Genomic DNA, 22677 nt, shown 5'->3' with positions numbered 1-22677 from the left:
AAGAAGTCTAGTCTAGTCTAATCTTCCTTTTGAACACAACTAAGGCTGGAGCCAGAAGCTGCAATGCCTTGTGCTCCTGTTTGGAAGAAAACCTGGCCTAGCTAGATGAATGCTTGGATGTGCTATACAACATTTTAAAGTAGTAAATTTCTTAAACCCGCAGGCACTCTGCCTTGGATGAATGATGAAGGGAGTGTGCTGCAGAAGGTGACAAACTTAACTGTGTGTGTTTTGCTGTAAAAGGCCTTGTGACTTTAAAAGATAACACTACTGCACTTTCAAATAAATAAAATATTGATTATGTGCCATCATATTGGGGTCAGCTTTTAGCAACTGCATAGATTATCCCTAGGATGACCTGTCCCAAAATGGCACTTTAAATCTATCACCCAGTGGCTCTGTTAATTGAATCCATCCACTTCCTGTTGCTTACCCTTTTCTGGCAAAATACATACCCAGATGCTTATAAAGGCAAAATCATGGAGGTTGGTTGTTGTTTTTTAATGAAATATGCATTGTAACATTATAGTCAAACTATACCCCTTTTGGACTTGTGAACAAGGTGTCATAAATACAAAAGGATGGAATTTGTGGGGAGATAACATACTGTCATTTTGGCTTCATTCTGGTTAGGAACAAATGTGGATCCATAGGCCAGGGATTTCAAATTGAAATTGTCAAGAGTAATTCGCCCAAAGACAACAACACAGAAATCTTTCCATATAATGATACAAAATATAGTGTCAAACTTTTTGACTACCCAAGTATGTTAGTGTAGAAAGTTAGCACCCATCCCTCTCCTAGAAGAATGAAATATTCTAGGAAATATTAAAAAGGTAGAATATTTCCCCCAAAAGATAAAATATCTTAAAGGAAACAGAAACTCATCCTCAGCTCCCCACCAGATATTTTGGTGAGAGCCTATCTACAAAACAAAAAACCTTCACCCTCAGGACATAATAAGATTAGCCGTCTACCCATCTAGCAGCAGAGCTCATCACATGGCACCTAGGGATACTACATCAGCCCAAGGTTCAACCAAACTTGATTCAGACAAACATGACTCCACATGGGAATCTGACAACAACCAATAGAATACATTGGACAGGGACAGGAAGCTCAAGGGCAATGCCCAAGACGGGATATAAATACCTCTCTCTCAAACCCATGTATTCAGCTGCACCAAGACTTTAAATTGGTGGGCAGGTGGTCCTGTCCACCAATAAATCATCTTTCCAATCAGCCTCCATGATTCCAGTGTCTTTCTCCCCACTTGGAACTGAACCTAGATGGATAGTTCTCCCAAAACTATTAAATACAGTGTATTATATTAAAATATTGTACTGTGAAAACAGTTTCAAAACAGAATTACAGAAAACCCATTTCCTTTGTTAATAACGAAAGCAACGATATTTGGTTTTATCACCAGGTTCATAGTATTGTTTCTACAATATACTATATCTAGATTGGTTTGAGCTAGGACAGGGGTGTCAAACTCAAGGCCCAGACCAGATCCGGTTTGTGGGGTACTTAGATTTGGCCGGCAGGACTGCCCCGGAAACAGCGAAGGACTGGCCCGCAGTGCTTCCCCAGCAAAATTGGGCACCAGAGCTCCGTTTTTAGTCGCCACGGCCTCCTGCAACCCTCTGCCAGTAAAAACGGAGCTCAGGAAGCACTCTGTTTTCATTGGCAGAAGGTTGCAGGAGGCCGTGGCAGCCAAAAACAGAGCTCTGGGGCCTGTTTTCACTGGCAGAGCGCTTGGGCCACCACAGGTACCCCTGACAAGAGAACGTCGAGCTGGCCACACCCACCCTGGCTACACCCACCTCGGACCCCCAAGGTCAAACACAACCCTCAATGAAATCAAGTTTGATACCCCTGAGCTAGGAGGCGTATTTCATTAAGAACTAGCTGGCCAAATCCTGTTTTCTTCTTGCTGAGCAGAGATATCCTTTAGGTTTTTTCTGAGTCATTTCCTCTTCTCCTCTGCAAAGTTTATCCCTTTTTCATCCAGCAAAGCAACATTCAGACACAGTCTTCCTCTTTGACTATCTCTTTCCTTTCCTCAAGTAGGCCCAACCTGTTTCCTCTAGCCAAGCCTTACCTTTCCATTGCCTACAAAGCCAGCACTGCCTCAGCAGCAACCCCCACTGCTATGTGCAATGTTGGATAGGTATGCTGCTAAGTGCGAAAGGCATTGAGATATTAAGTGCATGATCCAACTAATGAGGCCCTGTATTTGTCAGGCAACCTGCCATGTCAGCTTATATTATATCACTGCAGCCATACCATTCCTCTGGAATACCTCCTGTGGCCCATATTTTTGTCAATATGGTGAACAGTGCCCTGGTTTTGCTAGGAAGCAAATTCAGCACTTACCAACTATTGTTGTGAACCAAAGATAATTATTTGGAGGAGTTTGACCTCTGCTCAAAGCTATAATGTTTTTTTTTATTTGGCTTATGGTGTTATACATACTTTACCAAATTCTGGATGGCTTACAACCAAAGGTTAAACAATAAAAACCACAAATATTAACCTGGCACAATCATAACATCTTCAAATGCAGTTCACCACTACAGTAAGTCCTCTATCAATTTCACCCTATCCCAGGGCTTGGGGCGGGGAAAAACCAGTTCAAATGTTTTTCAGAAGACTAAAAAGGTAGGGAAAGAATGGAGCAGAATGGAAAAAGAACACTTCCTAAGTCCCATAAGATGGCAATGTTTAAGGGGAGAACAAGAAGTGTGCTCACTCTATCTGATCTGGTAGGATCAGATAGGCTGAGCACAGTAAATGTTCTTACGAAGAGTTGATTCCACAGACAGCCTGGTCCAGTGCCATAGGGCTTTAAAAACAATAACCAGGACCTTGAATTTCATCTAGAAGGAAACTGGGAGCCACTAGAGCTTGCACAACTGGGTGTAACAAGGATAAACCTAGGGGTTCACTGCACTTCATTGCATTCTGGACCAGTTATAACTTGGTGGTCTTCAAGGCAACCCCATATAGAGGGTGTTTGAGTCATCCAAACTGGAAGTGACCAAGGCATGAATGATCGTGAATAAGGCCTCCCAATCCAGATCGTTTATGCCTTTGCTTTACAAACAAGAAAAATAACAAAAATACACATTGTAATATAATTATTTAAAATCAAAAAGTATATGTAAATTTATTGTAAAAAGGCAATTTAATTGCCATATTTTTCACAGGAATTAAAAAGACTATTATACCATTTTTATAGTAAAAGATTACAAAAACCAAAATTAAATCTAAAAGATTTAGCTTTCTAAAAGGATTATCCTATATAATAAGGATGTATAGTCACTGTGGTGTTGTGTGAGTTTATTCAATTGTAGCTTAGTTAATAAACCCTGGTTAAGCAAAGTGTAAGACCCTGGTGATGTGTATAAAGATGCTACAAGGTTTAAGAAAATATTCACAAAAGGCAGGTAATTTTTGATTAAAATTAAAGCGACTTATTCCCAGATATATATTTTTCTAAAAACCCAGGCTGTGAACATCACAAATTCCTATCTGGCCAATTAGGAATCATTAGCAGAATTATTGAAAATAAATTGTGCCAGTTTGGGAGTATTTCTTAACTCAAACTCCAAGAACCTCCATACACCTTATAAAACCATAGTAAGACCACACCTGGTACATCTAGTTTTGGTCACCATGTTACTAAAAAGATGTTGAAACTTTGGTAAAAGTGAAGAGAAAAACAAGATGATTAAAGTCCTGGAGACTAAATTATGTGAAGAATGGTTGCAGGAATTGGATATGGCTAGTCTAGAGAAAAGAAGGACTGGGGTGACATGATAGCAATATTCCAGTATTTGAGGGGCGGGACAAAAAACAAGGATGGAAACTAATCAAGAAGAGAAGCAACCTGGAATTAAGGACAAATTTACTACAGTTAATAGTGAGAATAATTAACCCGTGGAACCACTTGCCTTCAGAAGTTGCTTCTAAAGTGTTTCATCACTGGAGATTTTTAAGAAGAGACCGGACAGCCACTTGTCTGGAATGGTATAAGGCAGGGGCGAACTCATGGGCGTGGCCAGCATATGATGCATCCAGGCGAGGGCCGCAAGTTTGACACTCCTGATATAGGGTCTCCCACTTGAATGGGGTTGGACTAGAAGACCTTCAAGGTCCCTCCTGCTTTATTCTGATTGATTGAAAATCCTGGCATCAGCATTAGACCTGCAGTTTGTCACAAATGGTGCAAATGTTCCCACTGTGATGGGCCCCAGCATTTGGCATTTGTTCTTAGCTTCAAGAAGTTACAATGTCAGAGATTATTAAAAAATATAAGGTTCTGTAATTCCTTTATAATAAAAAGTAAATATAAGATAATAACACAGGCAGCTAGAAACAAGTGGATTCATATGTCATGCTAAGCTATAATTTGGTTACACGTGGCTTATTAAATAAACCACAGTTGATGCAATTAAAATAACATTAGGGTAGCAAATGTGTTTTGTTTAATTTTGACAGTGTACTGTACAGACATGGCTATTATTGGAAAAAGTAACAACAGAAGGGGAGTTAAATTTTACAATGACAAATGCTTGTGCAGCAGACAATTATCTTGTGTTTCTGAATTGGTTGCTGTTACAACTTCACACCTCTTTAATGAATTATAGGAAGGGAGGGTAAATTACCCCAACAAGTCTTTTATAACCTCTATTATGTTTTGTGCTATTCTGAGCATAATGGTGAATGTATAAAATGTTTTCAAGAACCCTATCATGTTTTGTCTTTTCTATATTTCTTCTAGTGAACAATTTTTTTAAAAAAAGATGTAATTGTGGTGAACATATTGAATTTTGAGGCTAACCTAGATATGCATTTCCAAAGCTGAGAGAAAACTACAACCCTTATAGTAACAGAACTGTCATTTTTTTCTGTTATGTGATCAATTACCCAAAATTTCACCTCTGAGTGTCTATCAATTCTGCGTCATATCGACTTAGGCACTTGCAACTCAGTACTTTCAAAAGACTTAGTAGAACAACAAACTGCAGGACATCAGGCTTTATGTTCTGGAAGCAATGTATAGCTAGTTTCTATGGTAACAGATATATTACAATAAAGGACTTTTCTAATTTATTATGGTGCAAATGCAGAAAAGAAATCTATTGGAGAAATACAAAGAAATGCAGTAGAAAAAAACCTGAAAGGTTGTATTTATAAAATAAGAAAAGGGAGGTCAATACACACGATTGGCATCAAGGTTTGTTGAAGATTTTCTTAGCAATTCTGTGGCTTATTCTCAATATAATCATCATTACTGTTTGAATCTAGATCACATTACAGATCTAGATACTCTAAATAATACTCTTAATTATTAGTTATTCCAGACCTTTCTTCTTTGAACAACATACAATTATTTCACCAACCCCTATTATAATTCTGAATGGTTTTGCATTAGACCAATCATGGTTTGTTTAATCATCTTTTAACATGACATAGCACATTGTGAGACTTTACATAACATGTCATGACAAGCCCAAGGAAAGTATGCTGTAGTTTATTGCAGCATATAAATCCAGGCACTACAAGCCAAGTTTGGCTGAGATATAACTGGCTTTATGTCAATCAGTAAGCTTCATGGCCCAGGCAGGATTTGAACCAGCAATGCTGACACTAAACAGCCATTGGCTTTCTAAGTGTCACCAATACAACTATATTTGTAACACTTTGTTGGAAGAAATATCCATCTGGTTTAGTTCCAAGCCGGAAGAAAGGAACTGGGGGGAAAAATGGAGGCTGATTGGAAAGAGTCAATTTATTGATGAAGCAGAACTACCAAGCACATGTGATTCTAGACAGCTGACCACATGGAGTTGAGAGTGGGTGGCTTTTATACCTTCTCTTGGGCTTTGCACTTGAACTTCCTGTTCCTGTGCAAGAACATGTGTTCTGTTGGTTGTTGTAGGGGTCATAGCTGGCTCTGTAGGTTGAGCTAAGTTTGGTTGATGTTTGGAGGGGGATGCAGTGTTCTTAGGAGATTGTACAATGTGGTGAGTGCTGCTGCTAGATGGTAGTGGGTTAATCCTATTGTGTCATGAAGGGTCATGTCTTAATTCCTTCACCCTGGAGATGAAGGTCTTTTGTTTTGTAGATAGGCTGGTCCAATCTTTCTCAATGGGCACAAAATATCTGCTGGGGAGGGGGGGAGTTGGGATTCTGAGCTTTTGTCTCCCGTAAGATTTTTATTTCTTTTTTAGGTGAAATATTTTATCCTGCCTTTTTAAATATTCCTCAAAATATTTCATTCTTCTAGGACAGTGATGACAAACCTTTTTTGGCTCCCATGCCAAAAGTGGGGGGAGCATAGGGTGGGTCGTGCGTGGGCATGGCACATCCATAATGCTATGTGTGCATGCCCCCGCGCGTGCATGCATGTGCAACCAGCCCCTTGCGCTTTTGGCACTGTTTTTTCACCCTCCCTAGGCTCCAAAGACTTTCTAGGAGCTTGGGGAGTGCGAAAACAGCCTCCCCCACCCTTCCGGGGGCCCTCCAGATGCCTCAGGAGCTTCCCTAAAGTTTCCGGAAGGCAAAAAACAGACCCGGAAATTTGAGAATGATGACTTCCGGTTTGTCCATAGGGCTGATTTTTGCCCTCCAGAGCCTTCAGGGAAGCCTCCTGAAGGCCCCTGAAGGCTCCGGAGGGTGAAAAACAGCCCTACGGCCCTACGGCATGTGGGCTGGCCAGCTGATAGGGCAATGCCTCTCGTGCCCTGACAAATGGCTCCATGTGCCACCTGTGGCATATGTGGCATAGGTTCGCCATCACGGTTCTAGGAGAGACATGGGTGTTAACTTCCTACAACATTAATTGTAGAAAATTAATACAATGTGTGTGTGTGTGTGTGTGTGTGTGTTGCATTATATATATTAGTATGGGGAATATCTTCTACATTGTAAGACAAAAGTAGAGAATCATAAAGTTGTTTGGATAGCACATAAAGTTCACTTTTTTTCAATGTATTTTCCTGAAGATTCAAAACCCAGTAGAAAGTTGTGGTGTATGTACAATGGAAAGTGGGAGAAAAATCTTGTCAACAGGATCCTATTTGTATGGCCTTGGAACTGTGCAATGGAAGAAACAGTAGGAAATTTATACTCTTGCTGGAAAGCCAGTGCTGCATTGGATCATACATCAGCTGGAGATATTTCAAGAAAGCCCTCAATACTTTGCCCTCCATAAATTCTCTGAATCCTCTCTCTGTGCTGGAGTCAGATAACAAACAGAAAGACAATGACTCCAAGAATCCAGGCTGTCCATCTGCTCTGCACTTCCAGATTCTTGCTTCCCTAGCGCCAGCTGATGAAATTTTCATAGCTGTAGTGAGGTTTCTCATTTCCAGCAGGCTGTGTTGCCTTGAAGCTTCCACAGTTGTGCCCTGTTCAGGTTTCCATGGGTGTCTGTCCTAGGTGACAATGATAGGAGCCATTTGCTCTCTTAACAGTCCTCTTAAAGCTCAGGATTTCAAAGCAAATGACACATTAACACATTATAAGAGATTAAGAGCCTCTTTTACAGACTTTCTGAGTTCTACTTCTGTAGTTAGGGGTCACACCTTTTAAATTCAATCTTATTATGTCCAAGGTCAAACAGAAAATCTCCTTTCCACAGAAAGTTTGGGTACCACACACCTGTTGTTTCCAGGGGTGGGTTCTAGCTGGTGTTACTGCTGGTTCGGTCGTGCGCGTGCATGCGCAGTTCAATGGAAATTGTTCTGCACATTCACAGAACTAAAAAAAAGATGGTGGTGGCAATGGTGGCGACCGGGGACCCATGTTTGGGGGCATGGCCAGCCTGGGTCACTGCCAGTTCTGCGACCCAGGCCGGCATACAACTACTGGTTGGTCCGAACCAGGCTGAACCAATAGGAACCCACCTCTGGTTGCTTCTCTTGTTTATGACATGTTGTCATGTACTTGGATTTTGTAAACTATATGAAGATAAATATGGTCTAAAGTAGGGATGGACAATATTTTGGTGATCAAAATTCCCACATATTTTAGAGGGAGCAGTTAAAATTATGATCTATTAGACAAAATGATATTATGTTGTCACCAAAGGTGGTATGGCAAGAATGTTATAGTGGACTTTCAAAAAAATAGGTTAGGATTTTTTATGGTCTCAGCCAAAAAGAAAACTTATTCAACTTTAAAATAACTATTTAAAAATTGAAATATCTTTCTTGAAATTTGTCCTTAAAATTTAGTGGTCCCATTTCACCTTATTTTTCTCCAGTCTAGGATCTAGGATATTCCTTCCCCAGGCTTATCCTCTTCTAGATGTACTGGATCTATACATCCCAGAATTACCTACTAATGTGATGATATTATAAGAATATTATGGGTTATGGCACAGTGTATATAGTACACACTGATTTCAGGGTTGCTTGGCTATGCTAGAGTTCATGTGCAATGCAGAGATTTAGACTAGGTGGCATTGTTATACTACTTAATTCAAACAATCTCATGGTAAAGGAGTTCTATAGAATAGAATTCCAGGACTCTAATTCTAGAAGAATTTCAGTTCTTAGCTCTGAAACAATTACTAGAAAAATCCTATTTTCAAATGAAAATCCAAGCCTACAATCAGCTAGAACATCTATGAATTCCTTGTCTTTGACTTTCTTTAAATGCATAGAGTAAAATGTATTCATATATTCATATATATAATATATTATATTATATTATATTATAAAAAGATGTACTGGATGCTGACATTCATTATGCAACATATTTAATAATAATATAAGCAATATTAATATAGTGTTGCTTCTTGTTAGAATCAATTGCTAATTAAATCCTGTCAAAATAACAGAATTGGAAGGGTCATCAGAGGTCTTCTAGTCCAATCCCATGGTCAAGCAGGAAGCTCTGTACCATTTCAGACTAATGGTAGTCCAATCTCTTCTTTAAAACCTCCAGTGTTGAAGCTTCCACAATTTCTGGAGGCAAATCATTCCACTGATTAATTGATCTAATTATCAAGAAAAATATCCTTAGTTCTACGGTAGGTTGCTTCTCTCCTTTATTAGTTTCCATCCATTGCTTTTTGACCTGCCTTCAGGTGCTTTGGAGAATAGATTAACCCACTCTTCCTTGTGCCAGCCCCTTAAATATTGGAACACTGCTTTCATGTCTCCCCTAATCCTTCTTTTCATTAAACTACTAGACATGTCCAATTCCTCCAACTGTTTTCTGTATGTTTCAGCCTCCACACACATATCTTTGTTGCTCTTCTGTCCATTCTTTCTAGAGTCTTTTATGTCATGGCGACCAAAACGGGATGTAATTCTCCAAGTGTGGTCTTACCAAGGCATTTTAAAATGTTTTTAACACTTCATGTAATTTTGATTCTTTCCCTCTGTTAATACCGCCTAGGACCGTGTTGACTTTTTTGCCATTGCAGCACAAGGCTGCCTCATATTTAAATGACTGTCCACTAGGACTTCAAGATCCCTCTTGCAATTACTACTATGGTATTGAGCCAGGTATCACCTATGTACCTGTGCATTTGTTTTCTTCTTGCTCAAATGTAGACCTTTCCTCACTATTAAATTTCATTTTGCTAGATAGGGCCCAGTATGCAGGTCTGTCAAGATTACTCTTTATTTACAAGTATGAAGTAAATTAACACTTGTTCATAAACTATTTTAAAAAGATTCTGGTTGATCTTGAAATCTATGCCAAAGAAATCTGGATGTATAGGGTAGATGCCGTTTAAAAACGGAACTTTAAATAGCCTAGATGTTTGAACTTAAATAGCTTAAATTTAGATAAAGAAGATAATATTTTAAAAATTATTTTCAAGGAGCATCATTTTCTATAGAAGGTTCCACTGGAAGGTCATGTACAAAAACATTAGTCTTTTTGTTTCTACAATCCTGATTACTGATTGACTAGCTTCCCTTGACCCAGTGTTAATTGACGGGAAGAAACTTGGGACAGGTTGCCTTTTGATCAGGAAGCGTTATCAGATCCTTGGCATCTCAAAGTCACAATCATGCCATTCCTAATTGGAAACTTGATCTACATACAAAGGACCAGGAAGATCAAACCGTTACCAAAGTGGGACAGTCTGTGTCAAAGGTTGCAGACTTTGGCCTTCATATATTGCAAGAAGTTGTTCTTTATTTAATTAATTGTTATAAGTTTCCATTAAAGAGTGGGATGCCACTTATGTCCTTATGTCTCAAACATAAAAAGTCTTGGTGCGTTCCCAAGGCAGACTATTATAGAGAACTGGTACATAAACTGAGAGTTAAGTCAAATTTCCACTTTGAGCTAGCATTGCCGGAAAATGAGAATTGAAACATATTTTGGTCTCGGAGAGAGCAGGAAAGTTTTTTAAAACTTCAGGAAAATATAAATGGAATTGACACATACCCTATATAGAATTTGCAAGGCTCTACTGAGAAGAGAGCCTAAAACAGCTAGTAAATGCAAAATCAAAATATTCACCATCTGTTTTCCTGTCTCAGGAAGTAATATTGCATTCAAACATATGAAATCCTATGCTAAAAACACCCCCTACCTTACAATTTGAAATCTTTCATAATTTAAATCAGGGGTAGTCCATCTTTGATCTGCTGTGGGCCATAATGATTCTCCAAGCATTTCTATGCAGCCTTCTAGCTCCCAGCAATTTTGCCATTGAATTTGGCAACAAAATTATTTTTTTTCTCAAAAACAAGATTGGAAATCGGTGTGGGAGGCAAATCATTTCAGCTAAAGCAGCTTCTTCCTCAAACTGTCCCAAAATCATGCCTGGAGAATTTCAGCTATTTGCTAAAGATAAAGGCTCCCCTCGCACATATGTGCTAGTCGTTCCTGACTCTAGGGGGTGGTGCTCATCTCCATTTCAAAGCCGAAGAGTCAGCGCTGTCCAAAGACGTTTCCGTGGCCATGTGGCTGGCATGACTAAACACCGAGGGCGCACGGAGCGCTATTACCTTCCCACCAAAGATGGTTCCTAGTTTTCTACTTGCATTTTTACAGGCTTTCGAACTGCTAGGTTGGTAGAAGCTGGGACAAGTAATGGGAGCTCACTCTGTTACACGGCACTAGGAATTTGAACCACCGAACTGCCAACCTTCTGATCGACAAGCTCAGCGTCTTAGCCACTGAGCCATTTTGCTACTTAATTTCTAATGGCATGATTTTAAGTTGCAGTTTTAGTGGGGGAGAGGAGTTTAAATCTTTTAAGGAATAGATTCTGCAGCACTTTGTCTCACAGGTCCAGCTTGCTTCTGTTTCCACTTCTTAATTACCCCCCAGACACACACACACACCAAATATGGGTATGTGTGTGCCTGCTGTTATCTTGTAGTCTTCAGCTGGTCAGTAAAGTCAATTCAGGCTCCAGACTTAGGGAAAGTGTCTCACTTCTGATTTAATTTATTGTGCTAGAAAATGCTAATGTTTTACAAAATTGTCACCACTTGGAACATGCTTCTGGTCTGACAGGTTGCCCCACCCACCCCTGCAAAGTCTTTTATAGAAGAGATAAAGTCGCAGAGAATTGCAATTGAGTGGCCATACCCTGTATTCCTACCTTGGCAATGACACACTCAATGCAACACGTAGAAAAGTGAATTCCTTGAAAGGAAATCACCCTCAAATTGTGATACCTGCTATACCGCTTGTTCAACATGTTGCATAAAGCGGGAGGGAAGGAATTTGTGAAAGGAATTGATTAAAACCCTTTATCTTAAATAAAGATTGGTTAAAACAAAGAGACATCACCTATAAAGATAGAATTTTACAAACCTAAGGTAGTTCTGTCTGAAAGAGATATTTTTAATTTTTTCCCAAAATATAATCGTGAATCCAGTGAGCCTTCCATGGCAAATGGTTTTGCAACAATGGATCCCTTCAGGAATGTCCCTGTCCTTTGTGCCATCTAATCGGAAAACAAGGTTTCTGTAAGTGATCTAAACAGCCAAACTTTGATCTTGCTCCAAGCTGATATACAGTTTTAAAAGAAATGATCAATAGCAACCTTTGCAGTTGAGAAGGGAACATTTGTGTTATTGTGACCCAGTTGTTTACTCCCTTTTTCCTACATGAATACAGACAGCTGTATTCTCTGCCAGCTGAAGCTTCCAATAACTCCTTGCCAGGAAATTGACTATGTATTTCTGGAGAAAATGTAGTAACTCGGCTTATATGCAAGTAGTTGCATAAACTGTTATCTTTGGTTCTCTGGCCAAATGTGAGATGATTGTCCCTCTATCTTGCGTGCATTAAGGAAATTAGTCATTTGCATATGGTAAAGCAAGAGCCAATTCCTCCATAAATGAATGGGAGAAAATTTGTCACTGTGTATGTGTCAGCTTCTGCTTTGCTGTTGCTTCAGCTGCCATGAAACGGGGAGGGGGGGGCGTGTATGTGGGAGGGATTTAATTGATGTGCTGGAGGAATGTTCTAGGATGTACCAGTCGTTGGGAATTACGCATGCGTACGTGTTTCCCGCCTGCATCAACGGCCTACACATTCCATCTTCGGCCTGTCTTTTTGAAGTTATCTCACACCTGACATTTGAAGGACTTATGATTGGACTGGAGCTTTGATCCTAAGGGGGGGGAACGGGTTTGCCTATATATCAATTGCTTTCGCGCCATATTATTCAGATCTTGCTTCACTACTGCCCGCTTACCATTTATAATTAGTAAAAGTACTTTGGATTTCCAACCCATGGAGTCTCTTAGTCTTCTTTCCTAATTATGGAGTGGAGTGGGCCCTGACAGTATGTTTACCTAGTCAATTTCAATAGCCAAGCTAGGTAGTAATCCAGTGCCAGCTATCACTGTTGTACCACTCATCCATTTAAGTCTTTGCCTGTCAGAGAAAGAATTCTGCTGCATAGATTTCTCCAGCGCAATGAGCTCTTGGAGGATTATTGCTTCAGTTGAAGATATTCCTGCAGCATTAAGGAGAAATCTTATGAAATCTATAATACTGTTTTCCCTGTGGAAGCTTAGTTGTTTATAGGACAGGTTTGGACAGGCAGAGAAAGAATTACTTTACCTTAGGACACCGTTGGTGCTTAGGTGAGTAGCTGAGTTGTATTACTGCTGGCTCACAAGATAACTCCATGGCCAAGGAGCCTGGTAGTCTGAAAACATTTTCTTTGAATCAGGCAGGCCATTAACCTCTGGGTAGGAAGATTCTACTCAGATAGGACCAGTTAGAGTTCCTCGGCAACAAAGCTATTGTTGCCATGTACTATAAAGACTCATTTTGTCTGCTTCATGATCATTCAGGTCCTTTTTATACTTATTCATTTTAACTAAAATGTGCTGCCTCCATGGGTCCTTTTCATGCTCCATGTGATCCATGTGATATGCTTTAATTATCTCTCTCTCTCTCTCTCTCTCTCTCTCTTTCTTTCTCTTTCTCCTCCCCTCCTTCCTTAAAAATGGCAGTCAAAACATAAATAAAAGTTCCAGGAGGACATAAATTAGTTTAGCTTCAGCTCTCACAACAGCAAGAAGAAAGGATTCTGTGTTATTCCAAAAGTTCCATTTATTTACAATAAATGTGTGACATCACACATTTGCTTACATTTGGTAGTTCGATGTAACGACATTCGTAGGAAGTTAGATTCCACAATATGTCCCCAAATGGATCAATATATAACATCTTATACCATCTTCAAAGGGGGGGGGATCAGACAAACAAATTAATTGCCACTTTCTGTTTTATTTTGTTCCTTTGGAAAACCTGGCATGTGAAATTAAAGCAATCGTGTAACAAGAATGATAGTGTTACTATCATTCAGATGTACTATAAAAATCAAGGTTTAGGCTAACATGGATTTCTCTTTATTGCTATAGAACTCAATTCTTCATTACAGAAAATACTTTGCCTCAACTTTTCGTTAGATTTCTTGCAGCCTATTCAATCCATTTAAAGGGCAGGACATGTTTCCAAGGGCAGTATGGAGGGGCATTGGAGGAGCAAACTTTATTTTACATTACATACGTAAAAGCCACCTTTGTAAAAAGGGAGGGATGCTAGACTCCTGATTGGGTTGTTCTGGAACTAGTCCTCCCTCACCCCCCTTGAAGGCTAGGGTATAAAACAGAGCTGCAAACCTTTCTTTGAACTGATGACTATAGAAAAACCATATATCACTATGCCTGCTGTCAGGCACTGCCTTTATTGGCATGGCCATTGTGCTAGCTTCAAAAAAATGTTGGACCAATTCATAGAAGTCTTGGAGATCAATGGCTATTAACCTTGATGGAGTGTGAAAGCCATCTGCAATTTTATCTTTACTCTTCCATATGCCTTCCCCCTTAGTTTATATAAATTATTAGTGCATTCAGGAAGGTTATTCCACATGTGCTTTGTAGTCCCTAACAATTATAAAGTTAAGGAGGGAGGGAAATAATAAATTTTGGCAGCTAACGGTTAAACACCCCTGATGCATTTTCAAATCATGACTTGAGGTTGATCCGCTAAAAGAGCTGGCTCATTAACTTTAACCTGTTAGTAAATGATTCTGTGGACCTGTCCCGATCTGATAGTTTTATCATTTACCTTCATCTAATGTAGTTTGATATTTAAGGGTTTAAAAGTGGGAATGGAAGCTTCTTAGAATTATTACCCATGACCTGCACTTAATTCACTAATAAAAGCAGGGCTGAGTAGTGTGGACACGGGACATTAATGACTCAAAATCGAAGGTCAGAGGAGATGGCCAACTCCTTCCTTTGCTGGATTACTGATACAAACGGCATTTCCTAGAGAGAACGTGCTATTGGAATGGTTCTCTTTGCCAAAATTGCTGCTCAAATGATGCATTTTCAATTTTTATAGTCCGTGAAGATTTAATCATGCAAGCTTTTCTATCAAAGGATTATTCCTGAATTAATTCCTTTGTTTGCATGGTGGTGAAAATAGCATATACATTACTGATTGATTGATTGGATGTATACCCTAACTTTCCTTCAGGAATTTAAATCAAGCATCCTTAGTACACTCTATATTCCTCTCAACAGCCACTCTGTGACGGTGGGCTGGGAGAGGCTTTTGGCCCAAAGTCACTAATTAAATTCTGTGACTGAGGGTGGACTTGAACTCTGGGTCTCTGTACTTCTAATCCAAAATCTTAACCACTAACCCCCCCCCTACTTTTAAATTAAGCAAATTCCTGCTTAATTAATTAATTAGGTCTTGCTGGCAAGTTAGTCTGCTTAGGAATTCCACATATACTCCTGTGGAAAAGTTCATAAAGAGGCAATCCAGATCAATGACACATCCTGAAACAATATAGTTTGCTTCAAGGTACCCGTGCTCATTCATGGAAGCAATTCAATGCTTCTGGACTTGCACTGGACATCACCAAGCCAGCTATATTTGTTTTGCCTTAATGGTTGTTATAAACATAACTATTGACTAGGGTATTCTGGGAATTGAAGTCCATACATCTTAAAGGTGCCAAGGCTGAAAAACGCTATTATAAATTGCGGTTTCAGAGTTCGCATTGGGTGCGAACACAGCCACGGTGACTTATTAACAAATCAGAATCATAAAACATGCCTTGGCATTATCAATGAACCCAGCCATTGACTGTATAGTATGATTTGGCGCTTTCTTCTGGCACTGTAATTCTGACCAATGTTCATTCTCCACTCTGAATGGGACGGGCCTAAATTTTACCATTTAATTTGCAGCTAAGGGCTGAGTCTATTCTAACCATACTGAGTCAGCACGCTAATTGCAATACTTCTCTTCATTTGTAATAAAAGCACTATGAAATCCAACCAGCAACAAGCCTCTAAATCACTGTAGCCTTAGGGTACATTTTTTTAAAGTAAGCTGGCATAACTCCTTTGTTGCTTCCTGGAAACAGTTCAGAAATCAGGAGCTGCTACTACTGATATTGCATAGGCAAATTTCTCTCTCTTGATTTATAATTTTCCTTTCCGCCACAAGTTCTGTGTTATACTGTGGCAGCTGTTCCCAGCCTGATGCCCTCCAGTTGGAAAGAGATGGTTGAGAATCCTGGAAATGGCAGGCCAAATAGATCAGGCAGCACCGGGCTTGGAAGACTGACAATAAATTGAAGGATCCTTAATAGAATGAACAAAACTTTGGGACCTCAGCCATGTATTTTGTATTAGGGGAGCATCCATCCTTCAGGGTATATATGTTTTTGATTTGGAGCAGCATCACCAGAAACCTTGCAATATGGAAAACATTTAACCGGAATGCTGTTAATTCAGGAACACTTACTCAGGCGCTCAAACATGCTTATGTCCACATAAAGCAGCATAGATACGTACTTTTTAAATAGATTCAAAAGTTAACAGAGGTGTCTGTAAAGTGTGGTCAAAAAAGTCAAGATGTGATGCACATAAAAACCAGAATTTTGGCCACACCTTTGCAGTTGCCATCTAGACTTTTTTAAATCAAACCCAGCATACATTTCTACATAAGGAATGATGCGCGGCTCAGGAAGAATGGAAAAGTGAGCTTGGCTGCTATTAAATATATGGACACAGGTGCACAGATTTCTTGTTAGCAATATGGAAGATGGTTTATTTCCTAGTTTCCACCCATAGCTTTCCTTATGGTCTCCCATCCATATCTTTGGGTTGTTGTTTTGTTTTTTTTAATCCGCCAAGATCAGCTCGATACTGCCACCTGCTGTGGCATTTTTAGGAAATTGAATTTATAGTATATTTATTGGGAATGTAAATACAGATAGTCCTTAACTTACGACCACAATTGCGGCCAAAATTTATGTTGCTATGTCAGAAATTTGTTGGGTTTTGTACCATTTTACTACTTTTCTTGCCACAGTTGTTACGTGAATCACTGCCGTTTTTAAATTAATAATCCAGTTGTTAAGTGAAGCTGGATTCTCCCTTGGCTTTGCTTGTCAGAAGGTTGCAAAAGGTGATCAAGCAACTGCCTGATCATCTTTTGCAACTGCAATGGTCATTAAGTATAAAACAGTTGCCAAGCATCTGAATTTTGATCACATGATCATGGGGATGCTGCAGAAGTCATAACTGTGAAAAATAATTGTAAGTCTTTTTTTCAGTGCCATTGTAACTTCCAACAGTCACTAAATGAACTGTTGTAAGTCAAGGACTTACCTGTATGTTGTTTCCTTTTTTAATAGTCACTCTGTATGGTTCACCGACAAAAGGGCGACTGACAAAAGTGCGCCCGACTAAACTGCGGTGACAAAACCGCGAGTTCTAAACCGCACTGACGAATGAGCGCTGAAGCGCGCCGACAACAGCGCGCCGACAGAAGCGCGCTGTAAACCTAAACCTAACCCTAAACCTAACCCTTACCTTAACTTAAATTGCACTTCCGTCGGCACGCTGTTGTCGGTGCGTTGATGATGTCGCGTTGATGACATTGCAGTTTTAGCGCCGCGGTTTTGTCGGCACACTTTTGCCGTGCACGCATTTGTCGGGTTACGACTCTGTATAGCCTGTGTTTGCAGCAGTGAAAAATTCTCTACCAGTCAGTTGTTTGCTCTGCTATTTTTCTTCCCTCTTTGCTGTTCCTACTTCCAAATCAGTTAACTTCCATATCACACTATGTAGTACTAGTTTCTTTGGTTTTGACTTCACAAGATGTGGCCCTCTGATTTATAAATCATAGCTTATGATATGGATTTAGTTATAAGCCAGCCCAGTATAGATCTTTCAATAAGCCTCATTTTAGGACAATCTAGAATCCTACTCAAAAATCTATGTGATCAGATTAATCATTCTATTCATAGTGACTAATCCCAATTTGGATTCTTCTTCTACACTTCTGCAAAATTGCTGGAGATTGAAAAAAGCATGAACTGAGCCTATACAAAGGCAGTAGACACCACACTATATATATTGAAGTAACATTGTGACATTGTCTGCTGCTTGATGGAGAAATAACAAATATCCTAAATACTCTAGTGCAGGGGTGTCAAACTCAATGTCTGTAGGCCGAAATCTGGCCCACGGGTTGCTTAGATCTGGCTGGCAGGGCCACCCTGGAAAAGTGAAGGACCGGCCTGGGGTACCTTTGCCAGCAAAAATGGAGCTCCATTTTCACTGGCAGAGGATTGCAGGAGGCCGTCGCAGCCGAAAACTGAAATCGGGAGCCTGTTTTTGTTGGCAGACTACCCTAGACGAGTGACATCAAGGTGCCCATGCAGGGATGAAATCCAGCAGGTTCTGACAGGTTCTGGAGAATCTGGTAGTGGAAATTTTGAGTAGTTCGGAGAACCGGCAAATGCCACTTCTGACTGGCCCCAGAGTGGGGTGGGAATGGAGGTTTTGCAGTATCCTTCCCCTGCCATGCCCACCAAGCCACACCTCCCAGGCCCACCAAGCCACGCCCACAGAAGCGGAAGAAAAAATAAATTGAATTTCACCATTGTGCCCATGACCACCTTGGCCACACACACACACCTTTCCTCCTGAGGTCAAACACAACCCTGATGCAGCCCTCAATGAAATTGAGTTTGACACCCCTGGTCTAGGGTCAACTGGCCCCTCCGCAAGATGAATAAATCGATCTCAAAAATTTCAAGGCTGGATAATCAGGCTACACACAACAGACTTTTCTGTATAGATTCTTTTACACAGACCAGGCCCCAGTGCTGTGCTTCAGATAGTCCAGGTCAATGTATGTGAGAGCTGGTGTGGGCAGTTTGTCTTTGGACAAGGAATTGGGCACAATGATCTTTGATCCTTCCCAAGTAAGTATCAGAGGATTAAACTATTGCACCTCGATTCACTTTGGATTATAACACACTCAACCCCACTCTAATCTAATAAAAGGTTATAAAGACCCCCGACCTCTTCCCCCTGCCCGGATTAGCTTCAATAATCTTTGTCCACCCTACTGCACGGAGGACAAGTGCCTTCATACAACAGCAATCCCCTCTTCCTGTTTCAAAGAGGAAGCAGGTGGAAGCTTTTAGCAAGCAACCTTTATGTCCAGGGGTATGTGCTGAGGAGAAGCAATTTGAGAGGGTGGCTACCTCTCCGTGCCACAACTTGCACAGATCTACATTTCAACAAAGCCAGCTTCCATGGGGAGATGAATAGGCTAAATAATAAATGATGAGCCACAGACTGTTTCACTCTTGCCCCATCAGCTCTCCCTCTCTTTCTTCTGTCTTTTTGACACACACACATATATACATGAACACACAGCGAGAGAGAGAGAGACATATACACAGCTCCCTTCTGCCCATGGAAGCTATTTGTAAGCAATCCTGGGCATTTAGGGAATGAGGTGCTGAATACCAAAGCATATGCCTGCACACGCATACACGGACAAAGACACACACACACATACACACTGCACACATTGTGGCTGCAGAGTCAAATATAGATGTTGGGGACGGGGAAACAATGGTAAGGCATTGGGTTACACTATTGCAGGGTGAACAGGCTGCTAACGGTGAGCCTTGGCTCGGGCAGGAAAAGAAAGAGGACGGACGCAACATAGAGGAGAACATTCGGCTCGTAAAGTCTGATTTAACACAGACTTCTGTATGGGCATTTGTTTGCAATGGACCTTGTATGAGCGCCCACTTATGAGTTATTAATTTAATCTGGCATTGTAGTTGGGTCTACTGTTCTTCTGCAGTTGGTTTTCATAGCCCTCACTGCCTGTATCTCCCTTCCGCAACTAGAGGAAGAGGGGAAAATTGGCCCAGGTCAGGGGTGGTTGCTGCTGGCATTACTGCTGGCTCGGTGCACATGTGCATTTGCACATAAAAAGATCTGCGCATGTGCAAAATGTTACAAAAAGGAAAAAAAAATTCTGCAATGAAAATTGTTCTGCGCCAGCGCAGAACCGAAAATCAAGATGGTGCCACCATAGGAGAACCGGTTCGGGGGCATGGCAAGCGTGGGTCGCTGCTGGTTCCAGCAACCCAGGTCCCCAAGTTACTACCAGTTCGGCCGAACCAGTCTGACCAAAGGTCCTTGAACACCACTTTATTCCTCCCTCTACACTGCACCTTTGTTGTGCTCCAAGAAGCAGGCTGCAAACTGCAAAAAAATAAAATAGCACCACTGGTTGATTTTAGCAAAGTGAACTTTGTCTGATTCAGGGAAGGCAGTTTCGGAGGATAACCTGCCAAAGATGCTTCCAATGGAAAGATGCCCAAACTCTTTTCCATCTCAAGTCTTCAGATTTATAAGGTTGTGTGAATGTGTGTATACACATACACATTTTTTGTCTAGCAGGGCCAAAAAAAAAAATCTTCCTAACTCTGATCCAGCAGTTGATTAATTCAAGCCTCTGGGACTGTATGATAATAAGCAATGCAAGATATGAAATGCCAGAGGATTTTATGCAAGCTCTCCTAAGGTTTCCTTTCCCCAAAGGAAAAATTAGTAATTGGCCTAATAACATTGCACTGAACAAGGCCAGGCATTAGCATAGCAAAGCCGTCTGGTAAAAGTCTTCTTAAACGAGATACAGTATATTATTTTGGTTGCTATGCCCATCCTTTTTTTGCTCTTGGGGCTTCATTTAAGCTAGGATGTCTCTTTTCAAAGTTGCTTCTGCAGCTGGCCTTCACTGAAATAAATTTCTCTAATCTTTCTGTTTGCATCCAATGAAAGATGGATTTTAGGCCCTGAACAATGCTTGGGAAGATGTGTAATGGTTTTAAAAAGCCCATGGAACCATTCTTTATAGAGCTTAATAAGAAGTAGGAATATTATTACTCCTGCAATATCTCCTCAACTCCACTTTGAGGGAGATAGCAACTACATACATTTGATAAAGAAATTTAAATGCCGGAGAATTTATCTCTATAATTGCAAACAAAATTACTATTATGATCAAAATGTACGGTAGATGTGTGAATACATTGATAAAAGAGATGGCATCATTGAAGGCAACAGTAATGCAGTATGAGTAGGGCAGTGATGGGTTTCCAAAAATTTTAGAACCGCTTCTGTAGATGTGGCTTGCTTTGTGGGAGTGGCTTGTCAGTCATGTGACCAAGTGGGAGTGGCTTGGCAGTCATGTGACTGGGTGGGCGTGGCCAACTTGTAAAATGTGGTGAAACTCACTTAACAGCGCTCTTGCTTAGCAACCAAAATGTTGGCTCAGAAACTCTGGCATTTGAAGCACGCAAGTCTTAAAGCTGTCAAGTTACAAGACCCTTGCACCCCTAACCATTTAGAAAAAAAAAACTCCAGGGATGTTCACACTTGACAGCTTTAAGACTTGTGGACTTCAACTCCCAGAATTCCTCCTCCAGTCATGTTGGCTCAGGAACTCTGGCATTGAAGTGTGCAAGTCTTAAAGCTATCAAGTTACAAAACCCTTGAACCTCTAACCCTTTAAAAAAAAAACTCCCAGGGATGTTCAAACTTGGCAGTTTTAAGACTTTAAGGTTTAGATAGGACTCTTAGAGGTGGGCAGGGTGATCGGTGAGCCAGCTAATCAGTGAGTGTCAGGCGGGGCAAGCGTGGTGCGATCAGGTGGGGGGAGGGAGCTGGCACGGTAGATTTGTGGAACCTCTTCTATAGAAGAGGTTAGAATTGGCAGGAACCCAGCCCTGGAGTAGGGCCATAATGTGCTTTTATTAACCAGGAGACAGTTGTAGGTTTCCCATAGGGATGAAAACCAGTGATTTTAGGCCAATAATTCTCTTAGCCCAACCCACCTTACAGGGTTGTTTTTGTGGGGGAAAGTAGGTGGCAGGAGTACAGGTAGTTCTCAATTTACTACAGTTCATTTAGTTACGTCATTGAAAAAAGTGACTTGTGACCATTTTTCACACTTAAGACTGTTGCAGTATCTCCATGATCACAGGATTTACATTCAGATCCGAGATGTATTCTACCAGTTCGGACCAGATCATGCCCAGCTCTACGGCATCCCATATAGGCCATTTTTTCACCAAAAGTGCATGTGCAGAAGGATCTACTGCTCACATTTGTGAACCGGTAGGGAAGATAAGTGTATACCACCCCTGATTCGGATGCTTGGTTCATATTTATGACGGATGCAGCGTCTTGGGGTTATGCGATCACCTTTTGCAAACTTCTGACAAGCAAAGTCAACAGGGAAGCCAGACTCATTTAACAACTGTGTTATTAACTTAACAGTGCAGTGATTCACCTAACAAATGTGCTAAAAAAAGTAGTAAAATGGGGCAAAACTCATTTAACAAATCTTTCACTTAGCAATATAAATGCTGGGCTCGATTGTGGTTGTACGTCAAGGACTACCTGCATTAGGTATGCTCACTGCCTTGAGTTGTAATAAATAAAGTCCCCTGTTATCCCTATGGATAGTGTATATGTATTCCTCAATCTTGGGTCCTCTATTAGAATTAGAGGCCCAGGAATTTGAGGGTTCTGTGCAGTATCTTAGCTGTTCCTAGCACTGCATTCTTTTGGACAGAGAGCTCTGATGTTAATCTTGGGATCTCTTGAAGCCACTCTCCCAGCTTAGGAGTCACTGCCCTAAATGCTCCTATCCTCATCGGGATCACTTTGGTGTTTACTTTCATATCTTTTTAAATTCCTCTGTCAGGTACTTCCCCAGATTCTCATACTCCTTCTTCCTCAAGTTTCTGTCATTTGGCACTGCTATGTCTATCACCACTGCTGTCTTCTGGTCCTTGTCTATTACCACAAT

At 40.6% G+C, this 22677-nt stretch overlaps 1 protein-coding gene across 1 annotated transcript in view; it reads right to left on the bottom strand.

Moving 5' to 3' along the window:
* TJAP1 (tight junction associated protein 1) overlaps window positions 1-22677 on the bottom strand; it is an 83882-nt gene that overhangs the window by 59515 nt on the left and 1690 nt on the right. The window lies entirely within an intron of this gene.

Source organism: Thamnophis elegans, chromosome 4 (genome assembly GCF_009769535.1).
Source record: "Thamnophis elegans isolate rThaEle1 chromosome 4, rThaEle1.pri, whole genome shotgun sequence".
NCBI lineage: Eukaryota > Metazoa > Chordata > Lepidosauria > Squamata > Colubridae > Thamnophis > Thamnophis elegans.
The sequence above is the reverse complement of the archived record's forward strand: the minus strand, read 5'-3'. Positions and strand labels throughout refer to the sequence as shown.